This window comes from Myotis daubentonii, chromosome 7 (assembly GCF_963259705.1).
Source record: "Myotis daubentonii chromosome 7, mMyoDau2.1, whole genome shotgun sequence".
Taxonomy (NCBI): domain Eukaryota; kingdom Metazoa; phylum Chordata; class Mammalia; order Chiroptera; family Vespertilionidae; genus Myotis; species Myotis daubentonii.
In genome coordinates, this window is record NC_081846.1 from 89,785,631 (window position 1) to 89,802,014 (window position 16,384).

A 16,384-nucleotide genomic window follows, 5' to 3' on the forward strand; every position below is an offset into this window, starting at 1 on the left:
TGCCAGCTGAGTTGGTTCAGGTGCATGTGACGGTTCTCATAGATATTAGCCTGGACATACTGAATGTTTTTAACCTTAGGTTTTGGTGAATATTTGCTAGATTATGGGTTAATCTGGTGTAACTGAGACTCAAATTAGTAGAGACTCCAAGGTTAGACATAGCAGCCCCGGGTTGAGGTGACAGTTTCACAATGTCAGTTAGCCAGGCTCTCACTGCTGGCCGTGTTGCTTCAACATCCCTACAGTATGTCCCTTACCTGCATGGTCCAGAGCAGCTCTCCTTTGCTTCCACATTCCTTCAAGAGGAAAGGAGAAGGTGCAACTCTTCTATTCAAGAACACAATCAGAGAGCCCGGAGTTCAGCTGGTCCTGGTCCCAGGCCAGCAGTCACCCGCTTCTTCTTTTCAACATGACAGATGCCGCTGTGTCCTTTGCCAAGGACTTCCTGGCAGGTGGAGTGGCCGCAGCCATCTCCAAGACAGCAGTGGCACCCAACGAGCGGGTCAAGCTGCTGCTGCAGGTGCAGCATGCCAGCAAGCAAATCACTGCAGATAAGCAGTACAAGGGCATTATAGACTGTGTGGTTCATATCCCCAAGGAGCAGGGAGTCTTGCCCTTCTGGCGCGGTAACCTGGCCAATGTCATCAGATACTTCCCTACCCAGGCTCTCAACTTTGCCTTCAAAGATAAATACAAGCAGATCTTCCTCGGTGGTGTGGACAAGAGAGCCCAGTTTGGGCGGTACTTTGCAGGGAATCTGGCATCAGGTGGTGCGGCTGGGGCCACCTCCTTGTGTTTCGTGTATCCTCTTGATTTTGCCAGTGCCCGTCTAGCAGCTGATGTGGGCAAAGTCGGAGCTGAAAGGGAATTCAAAGGCCTCGGCGACTGCCTGGTTAAGATCTACAAATCTGATGGGCTTAGATGCCTATACCAAGGCTTTAATGTGTCATCAGGGTATTATCACCTACCGGGCTGCCTACTTCGGTGTCTATGACACTGCAAAGAGAATGCTTCCAGATCCCAAGAATACTCACATCTGCATCAGCTGGATGATCACACAGTCTGTCACAGCGGTGGCTGGGCTGACTTCCTATCCATTTGAAACTGTTCGTCGCGGCATGATGATGCAATCAGGGCATAAAGGAACTGATGTCATGTACACAGGCACACTCCACTGCTGGAGGAAGATTGCTCGTGATGGAGGCAAAGCTTTTTTCAAGGGTACATGGTTCAATGTTTTCAGAGGCATGGGTGGTGCTTTTGTGCTTGTCTTGTATGATGAAATCAAGAAGTTCACATAAATTATTTCCTAGTCTTCCCTCCCCCAGTCCCTGTGAACAGGCATGTTGTATTATGTAACATATCTTGAGCATTCTTGACAGACTCGGTTGTCTGTTTTATCAGTGGCAACTATTTACTGGTTGAAAATGGGAAGCAATATTCATCTGACCAGTTTTCTCTCAAATTCATTTCCATGATGGTGATGGGACTCAATTATATTTTTTATTTCAGTCACTCCTGATAAACAACAAATTTGAAGAAATAAAAAATAACTGAAGAAAAAAAAAAAAAGAACACAATCAGCCACCCACCACATGCCCACATATCTTATTGTAATCACTAGAGGCCTGGTGCACAAAATTCATTATAGTGGGGGTGCCCCTCAATCCAGCCTGCACCCTCTCCAATCTGGGACCCCTGGAAGGATGTCCTACTGCCAGTTTACAGGGATCAGGCCTAAACCAGCAGTTGGACATCTCTCTCACAATCCAGAACTGCTGGCTCCTAACCACGCACCTGCCTGCTTGCCTGATTGCCCCTAACTATTCTGCCTGCCAGCCTGCTCGCCCCCAAATCCCCCCCCCTGCCAGCCTGATCACCCCCAACTGCCACCTGGGCCAGTGTGCTTGCCCCCAACTGACCCCCACTGATGGCCTGATCACCCCCAATGGCCCCCCCACCAGCCTGATCACCCACAACTGCCGTCCCATCCTGACCTGATCACCCACAACTGCCCTCCCCTCTTGGCCTCTAACTGCCTCTAACTCAGCCCCACCACCATGGCTTTGTCCAGAAGAACATCCGGAAGGTCTGCTGAAAGGTCTCCCAGTCTAATTAGCATATTATCCTTTTATTAGTATAGATAAAGGCCTGGTGCATGGGTGGGGGCCGACTGGTTTGCCCTGAAGGGTGTCCTGGATCAGGATGGGTGTTCCCTTAGGACATGGGGCGGCCTGGGCAAGGGGCCTGTGGTGGTTTGCAGGCTGGCCATGCCCCCATGGGGTGAGGGTCTCTGCTGGGGGGCATGGCCAGCCTAGGTGAGAGGATGATGGCTGTTTGCAGGCTGGCCAGGCACCCCAGTGGAGACTCTTACTCCATGGGGGTGTGGCCAGCCTGGGTAAGGGGTTGAGGGCCATTTTCAGGCTGGCCACAGCCCCTTCAAGGTGGGGGGTCCCACTGGGGTGCCTGGCCAACCTGGGGGAGGGGCTGAGGGCTGTTTTCAGGCTGGCCATAACCCCTTCAGGTTGGGGGTCCCTGCTGGGGTGCTTGGCCAGTCTGGGTGAGGGGATGATGGCTGTTTTCAGACTGGCCAGGCCCCCAGTGGGGACTCTTACTCCATGGGGGCATGGCCAGCCTGGGTAAGGGGATGAGGGCCATTTTCAGGCTGGCCACGTCCCCTGGCAACCCAGGCCCCCAGCCACTCCTTCAGTGGTGACCAGGGAAGGCGGGAAGCTTGGCTTCCACCATCTCCGGGGGCAACCCAAGCCTCCAGCTCCATGGCTGCTGCCATCTTTGTTGGGTTAATTTGCATACTCGCCCTGATTGGCTGGTGGGTGTAGCGGAGGGACAGTCAATTTGCATGTTTCCCTTTTATTAGTGTAGATATGCCCCCCCCTAGCTGAGATAAAGCTGGGGAAAATAGTATCTATACTTGGCAGTTATATTTCCAGAAACATGTGGAGGATTTAGTCAAGGTTTATGTGATGGTTTCATTGCTTGTTTATTGCTGAATTCTCTGTGAGTTCCAGGACACCGCGGTACTAAGAACAGTTGCATAGTCTCTATGAAGAAGCATTTTTTGTTCCACATTTATTATGTAACATTAATTCCAAAAAAAATATCAGTTTGAGTTGCCCTTGAAATAGACTCTGAGTAAGAATATGGGTTCATGTACTTCATTTGAGAAATGATCCCAGAAAGCAATTTGAGGGCATGGGGAAGTGAAGCAGGGAGGAGCTAAAAGTCAATAATTTGCCACTGTGAACAATTGAGAACTCATTCCATTGGGAACCTCTGAGAAACTGTGTGCCTTATGCCTCCAATCTGTCCAGTAAAGAACAAGGGAGGCAGGTGTAATTATTCACCATATTCTCCGGCTTCCATTCCTTATTCATTGATGTTTGCTCCTTGGGAGTAAATCCCTGGCACTTTTCTGTCTCGTTCCTGATGGGTAAAGCACAGTCTCCAGGTCAAAGAATGTCCCCAGAGAAACCAAGGAAGCCATGAGCACCACAGGAACTGAAGCTCACCTGAACACAGGCCAAGGCAGTTGTTCAGGGCATTGACCGTGATTGCTATTACACTAACAGACGATGCTGCTCCGTTTTCCAAATAGGGATACTGATGCTCTCAGTGGTTTTGAAATTTGCCTTACAAGTTCTTAATCCTTTCCAACTCACTACATGTCCTGTGCTATATCTCTAGAAGAGAATTTTTTTAAAAATCCTATTTTTCACAATTTTGACACCTCAAGATGACAGAGTGATACCTGCCTTTAAACTCTTATTTAAGGGCTTGTCTCCACTGGCACAATGAAATTCAGTCCCCTTCCATCCTAAAGCAGCTTCCAGTCAGTTCAAAGTAGCTCACTCTCCATCTAATCCATTACCCATATGCAGCTGGTGGCAGCTGTACTGATGAGATGATTATTTAAATGCTGTAGTGTGAAGTTGGTTATTTGCATTTCTTATCCTCTATGAATCTATGTACTGTATGGGCACAACCAACTCAGAATGAGAGGGGGGGGGGTGGTCAATACACATTTGTCCCTAGATTCTCTCCCAGTGGAAGTTCACCAGACCTTGGGGAGCATTTCTCTTGAGAGAGGAGCAAGGAAGCTGGAAGTATGAACATGAGAAATCCCCAGAAAAAGAAGTAAATGAAATAGAAGTAAACATTATACAAGATATAAAGTTTAAAAGAATGGTCATAAAATTGTCCTTTCTCTAAGGGGAAGAATAGGTAACCTCAGTGAGAATTTAAAGAAATAGTAAATATTACAAAGGACGTAGATACCATAAAATAGAACTAGTTGGAAATGAAGAATGCAATATCTGAAATAAAATAGAAAAAATCAACAGCAGGTTAAATTGAAGCAGAGGATCAAATAAATGATTTAAAGGATAAGATAACAGTAACTATACAAGCAGAGTAATAAAAAGAAAAGAGAATTTTTAAAAATGACAAAAGTCTACAACAACATCAAACACAATAACATCTGCAAATAAGGGTACCAGTCAGAGAAGAGAATGAGCAAGTTACCAAGAACCTTTTTGAAGAATAATGGTTGAGAACTTCCCTAACTGGGTGAAGGAAAAGGTCACACAAGTTCAGAAAGTTCAGAAAGTCCCAATCAAGATGAACCTGAAGAGACCCACACATACACATAACATAATTAAAATGTCAAAGATTAAACACAAAGAGAGAATTTTAAAAGCAGGTAAAGAGAGACAGTTACCTACAAGGGAGTTCCTATAAGGCTCAATTGATTTCTAAAAATAAACACTTCAGGCCAAAGGGGTTGGCATGAAATATTCAAAGTGATGAAAAACAAGGAAGTGCAACTAAAACTATTCTATCCAACAAGGCTGACATTTAAAATTAAAAGCAAAACAAAGGGCTTTTCATACAAAAAAGCTAAAGAAATTAATTACTACCACACAAGTATTGCACAAATTGTTAAAGGGTCTGCTTTCAGAAGAAGAAAAAGAGAAATGGAGAGATATGTTGGTATAAAAAACAAAATAGCAATAAATAACTACCAATTATAACTTTGAATGTATTAAATGATCCAATCAAAAGACATTGGGTAGCTGAATAAATAAGAATACATGACCCATAAATAAGCTATCTTCAAAAGATCGGCCTCAGATGGGATCAAAAAAGTATTTCATGCCAGTGAAAACAAAACAAGTAGTGATAGCAATACTTATATCAGACAAAATAGACTTCAAACATAGGTTTTGGTAAGAGATCAAGAACACTATAGCCAGGCCAATGTAGCTCAGCAGTTGAGCATCAACCCAGAAACCAAGAGGTCACTAGTTTGATTCCCCATCAAGGAATATGCCTGGGTTGTGGGTTCAATTCCCAGTAGGCGTGCATGCAGGAGGCAGCCAATCAATGATTCCTCTATCATTGATGTTTCTATCTCTCTCTCCCTGCCTTCTCTAAAAATCAATAAGAACATTTTTTTAAAGGACACAAGATAAAGATATAGGAGGCAATCCAACAAGAAGATATAACCATTAACATTTATTCACCCTAAATGTATAAAGCAAATCCTGATGGACATAAAGAGATTGACAGTACTACAGTCATAGCAGAACATTTTAATAACCAATTGACATTAATGGATAGATCCTAAAAACAGAAATAAAGAAGAAAGCAGTGACCTTAAATGACACACTAGATCAGATGGATTTAATTGATATCTTTAGAGCTTTTCACTCAAAGACAGTAGAATATACATTCTTTTCAAGTGCACACGGAACATTTTCTAGGTCAAACCACATGTTAGGACACAAAAAAAATCTTTATAAAATGTAAGAAAATTAAAATTACATCAAACATCTTCTCTGACCGTAATGCTATTAAAAATAGAAATCAATCACAAGAAAAAAATACTCAAACACATGGAGGCTAAATAACATGTTATTAAACAATAATGGGTTAACAATGAGATCAAGGAAGAAACCAAAAGCCACCTGGAAACAGATGAAAGTAAACACACAACAACCAAAAATCTATGGAACACAGGAGAAGCAACCCTGAGAGGAAAATTCATAGCGATAGGCCTATCTAAAAAATCAAGACATGTATCAATAAACAATCTAACAACACATCTAAAAGAACTACAAAAGGAACAACAAACAAAGCCCAGAGTAAGGAAAAGAAAATTATAGTGGAAACTAGAGGCCCATTGCATGAAGAGATTTGTGCAATAGGCCTTCCCTTCCCCTGGCTGCCAGCCCCGGTTTTCCTCCGGCACCCGGGACCCAGGCCTTCGCTCCGGCCTGGAGCCTTCCATCTTTGCTGCTCCAGCCCACAGCCTTCTGTCTTCGCTCCTCTGCTTCGCACCTATGTTTGCAAATTAAGCTCCATCTTTGATGGGTTAATTTGCATATTCTCCTAATTGGCTGGTGAGCATAGCAGAGGGACAGTCAATTTACATCTTTGTCTATTTTTAGGTAATATTAGATATAAACTAAAACCACAATAAAAAATATCAATGATAGAGTTTATTATGTACATACATGGTTATAAGTACTTTATATATAGTAAATGTTATTATGTAATAATCGTTGTAAAAACCTACTAAGAGGTTGTTATTACTCTCCCCATTTTAACTCTATCAAATTTTTTATTAAATAAAGTAACCATATTTTAATATCTTGTATAACTAGCGCTACTTTGCCATGTATTATTTTCTGATTTTTTCCTGGATATTCTTTTATGTTTATTTTCCATGTGATATTCAAAGATCAATATGTTGCATTTTATTGGGCTCATATTAAACCTATGAATTAATTTATGTACTTATAGTATTTTTATAATATTGTCTTTCTTTCCAATAACAAAATATATATCATTACATTTGGCCATATTGTCTTAGACCAGCCGTAGGCAAACTATGGCCCGTGGGCGGGATCCGGCCAATTTGAAATGAATAAAACTAAAAAAAAAAAGAAAAAAAAAAGACCGTACCCTTTTATGTAATGATGTTTACTTTGAATTTATATTAGTTCACACAAACACTCCATCCATGCTTTTGTTCCAGCCCTCCGGTCCAGTTTAAGAACCCATTGTGGCCCTCGAGTCAAAAAGTTTGCCCACCCCTGTCTTAGACCCTCAGAAGCAATTTAAAGTTATTCTCACCAACATTTTACAAAGTTTTGAAAGGTTTATTTTATAGATATTTTATTTCATTGGTTGTTATTATAAATGTAATCCTTTCATTATGTTTTATTTTTATGTATGTCATACACTATTATTTTTTGCATATTAATATTATAGCCAACTATTTTAAGGAGTTCTTACCTATTGCTTTTACTATGTTATCAGCTGATAATAAAATGTAACAATATTTCGAGATTGGGCCTTTAGGAAGTAATTAGTTTTAGCTGAGGTAATGGAGGAGTGAACCTTATGATGAGATCAGTGCCCTTATAAGAAGAGACATCAGACAGCTTGCTCCTCACTCTCTCTCTCCACCATGTGAGCACACAGCAAGGAGGCAGTCATCTGCAAGCCAGGAAGGGAGTCCTCACCAGAACTGGACTATGTTGGCACCCTGATCTCAAACTTCCAACCTCCGAAAGTGTGAGAAAACAAGTTTCTGCTGTTTAAACCACCTAATCTACAGTATTTTGTTATGGCAACCTGAATGGACAAAGACAATAGTCAAAGCATCTGCAAATAATCACCATTGACTCTTTTCTTCTAATGTTTTTATTTCATCATTTTTTCATTTAATTAGCAAGTACTCCCAGAAAATCTTAAATATTAGTGACAGAATGGCTCTAATATTTCACCTTTAAACACTATGTTTAAGAGTTAGTTTCAGTTTTTGTAAAATGTTACCAATAATAATGATGATAGCTAATACTTATTTAAAAAATATCAATGAAACCAAGAGCTGATTTTTTTGAAAAGATAAACAAGATTGACAAACCTTTAACCAGACTCATAAAAAAAAAAGGAAAGAAAGAGGACCCAAATAAATAAAATCACACATAAAAGAGAAGTAACAACTGACACCATAGAAATACAAGGGATTTTAAGAAAATACTATGAACAACTATACTTCAATAAGTTAGAAAACCTTGATTAAATGGATAAATTGCTAGAAACATGCAATCTTCCAAAACCGAATAAGGAATAATCAGAAAATCTGAATATACCATTTACAATTAATGAAATTGTGGCAGTACTAAAAAAAAACTCCCAGTAAACAAAAGTTCTGAACCATATAGCTTCATAGGCAAATTTTAGCAAACATTCAAAAAAGAAATAACACCTGTCTTTCTTAAACTATTCCAAAAAATCCAAGAGGAGGTAAACTTCCAAGCTAATTTTAGTTGGCCAGCATTATTATAATTCCAAAATCAGAAAAAGACACTACAAGGAAAGAAAATTATAGGCCAATATCCCTGATAAGTATAGATGCTAAAATCCTCAACAAAATATCAGTAAACTAGGTCCAGCAATACATTAAAAAGATCATACACCGTGATCAAGTGGGATTTATTCTGGGGCTAAGAGATTGGTACAATATTAGCAATTCAATAAATGTGATACATCATATAAATAAAGGATAACAATCACATGATCTTATCAATAAATGCATAAAAAGCATTCAGCAAAATACAGCACCTAGTTATGTTAAATACTCTCAGCAAAGTGGGGATAGAGGTATCATACTTCATTATAATAAAGGCTTGTCACACTCAGTGGGAAAAAAACTAAAAGCGTTCTCCTTTATCTCAGGAACAAGACAGGGATGTCTACAGTCACCACTCTTATTCAACTTATTACTGGAACTTCTAGCCACAGCAGTCACACAAGAAGAAATAAAAGGCATCCTAAATATAAAATAGGAAGTTAAAGTGTCATTATTCACAAATGACAGGGTATTGTAGATAGAAAGCCCTAAAGATTCTACACACAAAAACTACTAGAACTGATAAATGAATTAAGTAAAGTAGCAGGATACACAATTAATATTCAGAAGTAATTTGCATTTTTATATACCAAAAATAAACTATGAGAAAGAGAAATTAAGAAAACAATCCCAGCCCTAACCGGTTTGGCTCAGTGGATAGAGCATTGGACTGCGGACTCAAGGGTCCCGGGTTCGATTCTGGTCAAGGGCATGTACGTTGGTTGCTGGCACATCCCCAGTAGGGGGTGTGCAGGAGGCAGCTGATCGATGTTTCTCTCTCATCGATGTTTCTAACTCTCTATCCCTCTCCCTTCCTCTCTGTTAAAAAATCAATAAAATATATTTTAAAAAAAGAAAACAATCCCATTTACTATTGGAGTAAAAAAAAGAAGAAGTGGGGTGCCCAGGGATAAAATTAACCAAAGTGAAAGACTTGTACTCAAAAAATTATAGGAAACTGAAGAAAGGAATCAGAAAAATACAAGTAAGTGGAAGCATATACTGTATTCACGTTTTGGAAGTAATAACATTATTAAATTCTCATACTACCTGAAGAAATCTATAGATTCAATGCAATTCCTATTAAAATATCAATGGCATATTTCACAGAGATAGAACAAATATCCCAAAAATGTATATGGGACCACAAAATACCCTGAATAGTTAAAGGTGTCACACTACCTGATATTAAACTATATCAAGGCCATAATAACCCAAACAGGCTGGTACTGGCAGAAGAATAGGCATACAGATCAATGGAACAGAACAGAGAGCCCAAAATAAGCCTACCCCTTTATAGTCAATTAATATTTGACAAAAGAGGCAAGGACAATGGATTAAAGACAGTCTATTCAATAAATTGTATTGGGAAAATCTGACAAGTAATTGCAAAAAAAAAGAAAAGTAAAGAAAAGAAAAGAAAAGAAAAGAAAAGAAAAGAAAAGAAAAGAAAAGAAAAGAAAAGAAAAGAAAAGGAAAGAAAAGAAACTAGACCACCAACTTACACCAGGCACAAGATTGCAAACCCATAAAAATCCTAGTAGAGAACATAGGCAGTAAAATCTCAGACATCTCCTGTAGCAATATTTTTGCCAATATATGTTCTTAGGCAAAGGAAACAAAGAAGAAATAAGTAAATTGGACTACCTTAAATTAAAACATTTTAACACAGCAAAGAAACCATCAATAAGATGAAACCCATTGAATGGGAGAATATATTCCCCAAAGATACATTTGATAAGGGGTTAATTTCCAAAATATATAAAGAAGTTATAGAACTCAACACCAAGAAGACAAAAAAAATTTTTTAATGGGCAGCCCTTGCCAGGTTGCTCAGCTGGTTGGAGCATTGTACCATAAGCCAAAAGCTGTAAGTTTGATTCCCAGTGAGGCCACATACCTAAGTTGCGGGATTCATCCCCAGAATGGGTGTCTCCAGAAGGCAGCATATTGATGATTCCCACACTGATGTTCCTCTCTCCCTCTCTCTAAAATCAATTAAATATACATATCCTTGGATGAAGATTTAAAAATATTTTTTTAAAAAACAATCAACTTGGACAAAGGATCTGAATAGACACCTCTCCATAACAGAACATACCAACGGCCAATAGACATATGAAAATATGGTAAACATCACTAATCATCAGAGAGATTCCAATTAAAACCGCAATGGGCCAGCTCTTCACACCTTCCAGAATAGCTGTTATCAATAAATCAACAAACAACAAGTGTTATTGAGGGTGTGGAGAAAACAGAACCCTAGTGCACTATTAGTGGGAATGTAGATTTGTGTAGCCACTGGAGAAAATAGTATGAAGTTTCCTCAAAAAATTAAAAATGCAACTGCCTTATGACCCAGTAATCCCACTTCTGGGAATATATCTTAAGAATTCTGAAACACCAATTCCAAAGAATATATGCACCCCTATGTTCATTGCAGCATTATTTGCAATAGCCAAGTGGAAACAGTCCAAGTGTCCATCAGTAGATGAATGAATAATAAAAAAAGGTTCATTTATACAATGGAATACTACTATGCCATAAAAAAGAATAAAATCTTACCTTTTCCAAAAGTATGGATGGACCTGGAGATTATTATGCTAAATGAAAGAAGCAGTCAGAGAAAGACAAATACTAATATGATCTCACTTACAGGTGAAATCTAAAGAACAAAATAATTTAATAAACAAAATAGAAGCAGAAGCAGTGATACATAGAACACACTGACAACTGTCAAATGGAAAGTGGGTTGGATGATTAGGGGAAAAAAATATATAATATATATATATATATATATATATATATATATATATATATATATATATATATATATATACACACACACACACACACACATACTAATAAAAGGGTAATATGCTAATTAGACCTGGTCAACCGGACATCTTCTGGACGTCCGAATTCCTTATAGGAGGGCAGTTGGGAGCAACCAGGCCTGCAGGGGAGGGCAGTTGTAGGTGACCAGGCCAGCAGGGGAGGGCCATTGGGGGTGACCAGGCCAGCAGGGAAGGGCAGTTGGGAGCATTAGGCAGGCAGGCAGGTGAGTGGTTAGGAGCCAGTGGTCCTGGATTGAGAGTGGGATCAGGCCTAAACCGGCAGTTGGACAACAGAGGTTTGACTTCCTGCCACAGGAAAGCCAAACTTGTGAAGCAGGTGCTGGTGCAAAAGAAAAGAGATTTTATTCAGGAGCCACATTATCTGGGAGAATGGCAGATTCCCATTTCAAAGACCAATCTCATCTCTGTCCATCTCAACGATCTTCTCCATCTGTCTCAAAGACTATCTTTCTTTCTGCTCAAACCCCCTGTTCTTGTAGGGATAGGAGGGGGAGGGCTTTCTTTTTATATCCAATTATCTTGCTAGCTGTTGATGCACTCAATATAAGAATCTCCCCCAGGGCAATCTTGGTCAATGGGGGATACTCCATAGTGCTCTGATTGACAGACCCATGGGTGGGGAGCATCTGGCCAGTGGCCGTATAAGGCCAGAGGCACTATTTGGTCTGGCCCTGCCAAGGCATTAGGGGTGAGTTAATTAAATGCTTAACCAAATATAACAAGCTAATTTTTAAGTTGATAATTTTATAGGGCCCTCAAATGCTCTTATAAATGTCCAAATGGGCAGAAAAAAGGTTCCCCATCCCTGTTCTATGGTAATAATGAGAGAACAATGCAGCATGTGTATAATGTTTTATTGAGCTGCATATGTGAAACCTGTATGGTTTTATTAACCAATGTCACCCCAATAAATTCAATAAAAAAAGAGAATGGATGTGATTTCTTTTTGATGGATTTTTAAAAGTAAATTTTAATAACTTTTGCACCTTCTGAATTTTTTTGTAGAAAATTATATTGTTCACCATTGTGTTAATGATTATTAAATTGCTAGAGGCCCAGTGCATGAAAATTCATGCACTGGAGGGGGGGGCGGTTCCCTCAGCCCGGCCTGCCCCCTCTCACAGTCTGGGAGCCCTCAGGGGCAGGAGGTGACCCGGTGATCAGCGGAAAGCAACGTCCCATCACATCTCTGCTGCTGCCACTGCCAGCAGCGCAAGCCTTGGCTGGCTCTGGTTACCTGAGCCTCAGGTGGCCCTGGGCAGCTGGGCAGACACCATCCGAGGCTTGCCTGTGTCTCGGGCCGGCCCTGGGTGGCTGGGGGGCTGAAGGACTGGGGGACTCCAAAGGAAGGCACCCTGGCGGGGCTGAGGATACTGGGCACTACCATCTGTGGCTGTGGGCACTGCCACCTTTGAGGGAGGGGCAGTCAATTAACATATTTCTTCCTTATTGGCTGTGGGTGCCACCATCTTTGTGATGGTGTGAGTGTCAATTAGCATATTCCCTCTTTATTAGATAGGATTACTGAGTTTATACTTTTTTCTTTCTTCCCTCTGTCTTTCTGTTTCTTTTCTTTCTTCCCTTTGTGTTTCATTAGTTTTCTCTGAACAATGGTGAGTAGAAGACATGAAAGTAGTAATTCCAGTTGCGTTCCTGACTTTATAGAAAAAATGTTTTAAGTGCTATGGCTAAGTGTAATGATTCCTATAGATAATTAAGACATATATAAGATCAAGTAAGAAAAAGGCCTAGTAATGTAGTTTTTTTTCCGTAAAAATTATGCTGAATGAGTTTTTATTTTACAAAAATATTTTTGCACCTATTAAAGCAGCTGTGGGCAAAGTACGGCCCGTGGGCCGGATCCGGCCGTTTGAAATGAATAAAACTAAAAAAAAAAAAAAAAAAAAAAGACCGTACCCTTTTATGTAATGATGTTTACTTTGAATTTATATTAGTTCACACAAACACTCCATCCATGCTTTTGTTCCAGCCCTCCGGTCCAGTTTAAGAACCCATTGTGGCCCTCGAGTCAAAAAGTTTGCCCACCCCTGTATTAAAGTGATGTTAGAGTCTTGTTTTTTCAACCTGTTAATGTGATGTGTAACATTGATTTCTTATTTTGAACATTTTTTCTTCCTAAAATAATTATTTATTTTCATAATTTTATAATTTTATGAATACATTTTTAACGTACTTTTGAGGTGTTATTTCTAAGCCTGACACCTTTTGTGGTGTTTGTTTCTTTTTTAATTCCCTTTCCTCAATTGTTATGTGTCTGCTTTGAGTAGTGATGAACTTCTTATGTTGCTTGTATCATGTTTAAATCTCCATTAACAAAAGTAGAGAGCACTAGGAAAGAATTCCAAGTATGAATTAGGATTTATTTACCACATGGTCATTCTGAATTATACAGTGTGTGTGTGTGTGTGTGTGTGTGTGTGTGTGTGTGTGTGTGTGTAGTAACCCCATTTATTGAACACCATGCTTTTCTGTGTTGACTAGAGCAGGGATATTGAGAGTAGAAACTGGATATTCATCTTAAGTTTCCCCATGTTTCTACATATCATATACATTATCTGAACCCTGCAGGGAGTTATTACTTGTTTAGTTGACCTTTCCAGCTCCTCTTCTTTCTGTTTCCTTTTCAGTCTTCTCTTGGCATTGTTCAAGATGAGTTTTTTTTATTATTATTGCTTAAAGTATTACAAAGAGTATTACATATGTCTCCTCTTACCCACCCCCCCTTGACAATCCCTCAGCCTCCCCTACCCCCCAGTGTCTTATGTCCATTGGTTATGCTTATATGCATGCATACAAGTCCTTCGGTTGATCTCTTACCCCCACCTCCCACCCCCCAAACCCCCCTCTGCCTTCTGGCTGTAGTTTGACATTCTGTTCGAGGCTGCTTTGCCTCTGTATCTATTTTTGTTCATTAGTTTATAATGGTCCTTATTATCTATAAATGAGTGAGATCATGTGGTATTTTTCTTGCTTTTTAACTAGACATCACAGCTTTACCTTAACAGCCATAATTATAAATCTAACTTATTTACTATTGCCATGAACTAATAATAAAGATTTAGTTTTATGAAGCAGTTTAAGAATTCTGTTAGAGATAGAATGCACATGGTAAAGAAAATGGGCACAAAGAGATCCTTTCTCGGTCCTCAAATGTTTTGTTTGCCTACTGATATTCTCCCAATTGTGTTCTAGAGAGTTTACAAATGGGTGCATAAACTATTGACTTATGCACCCTTCTGAAATTATAGAGGTTATAAAAAAATTAAAAGACAGTCATAAAATATTTTCTTTGAGGTAAACTTCTAAATATTTAATTACATGGAATTATTTAGAATGGAAAAGTGAATAGCCAGGAAAATAGCAGTGAACTAAGAGTTAGGACATCTAGATTCAGTTTACATCCAGTTTGAGTGCACATTTGGTATAGTATAACTTTGCAAATCCAAAAGGTTTTTTTTTTAATTAAATTTTAAATGAAAATAAATCAAAATTTATTTTTTTGATGTTTCTTTTTTTCTAATTAAATCTTTATTGTTCAGATTATTACATTTGTTCCTCTTTCCCCCCCCCCCCATAACTCCCCTCCTCCCAGTTCCAGCCCCACCCTCCGCCCTCACTCCCCACCCACTGTCCTCATCCATAGGTGCACAATTTTTGTCCAGTCTCTTCCCGCATCTCCCACACCCCTTTCCCCCCCAAGAATAGTCAGTCCATTCCCTTTCTATGTCCCTGATTCTATTATGATCACCAGATTATTTATTCACTTGATTCTTAGATTCACTTGTTGATAGATGCATGTTTGTTGTTCATAATTTGTATCTTTATCTTTTTCTTCTTCTTCCTCTTCTTAAAGGATACCTTTCAGCATTTCATATAATACTGGTTTGGTGGTGATGAACTCCTTTAGCTTTTCCTTATCTGTGAAGCTCTTTATCTGACCTTCCGTTCTGAATGATAGCTTTGCTGGATAAAGTAATCTTGGTTGTAGGTTCTTGGTATTCATCACTTTGAATATTTCTTGCCACTCCCTTCTGGCCTGCAAAGTTTCTGTTGAGAAATCAGCTGACAGTCATATGGGTACTCCCTTGTAGGTAACTGAGTTTCTTTCTCTTGCTGCTTTTAAGATTCTCTCTTTGTCTTTTGCTCTTGGCATTTTAATTATGATGTTTCTTGGTGTGGTCCTCTTTGGATTCCTTTTGTTTGGGGTTCTCTGCGCTTTCTGGACCTGTAAGTCTATTTCTTTCACCAGGTGGGGGAAGTTTTCTGTCATTACTTCTTCAAATAGGTTTTCAATATCTTGCTCTCTCTCATCTTCTGGCACCCCTATAATTCTGATGTTGGTACGCTTGAAGCTGTCCCAGAGAATCCTTACACTATCTTCGTATTTTCGGATTCTTTTTTCATTTTGCTTTTCTGGTTGGGTGTTTTTAGTTTCTTCGCATTTCAAATCTTTGCCTTGATTCTTGCGCTCCTCTGGTCTGCTGTTGGGAGTCTGTATAGTATTCGTTATTTCAGTCCGTGTATGCTTAATTTCTAGTTGGTTCTTTATCATAACATCGAGGGTCTCATCAGATTTCTTGAGGATCTCACTACATTTATCGGCGGCTACTAGACCGTTCTTAAGAGACCTTAAAAGTGTGGTTCTGAACTCAATATCCTCCATTGACAGTTTTGTCCTGTTTCTTTGTCTCCGCATTTTTTATGCTTTCTTGGTGAACCCCCTAGTGGTCTTTGTGCGCAGTCTTGTTGTAGTTAAGCCTTGATTGTTGTCGGCAATACCGGGGGTGATTTGACCTCCAGGCTAACTGGCTATGGGAGTCTGCTGTGTCTGCAGTGGGAGAGCTTCTGTGCTGGATCTCTAGGGCGGTGCTCATCTAACGTTTGCCTGAGGCTATCCGGCAAATGGCTCTGGGCAGGGTTTGGGCGGGGCGGGTCCCCGGGGATCTACAGGGCTGGCCGGAGCGAGCAGTTATGGCTGCTCTCAGTTCCTTCCCTAGGGGCTCTGCCTCACAGAGTCCCAGCAACCGCTGCAAACCTCGGAGAGAAAGCTGCCTTCGAGTTC

The 16,384-nt window shown here is 39.9% G+C and overlaps 1 pseudogene; it reads left to right on the forward strand.

Annotated features, from left to right (window-relative positions):
* Positions 1-357: 357 nt before the first annotated feature.
* Positions 358-1,580, forward strand: LOC132238727 (ADP/ATP translocase 2-like; annotated as a pseudogene).
* Positions 1,581-16,384: the final 14,804 nt, after the last annotated feature.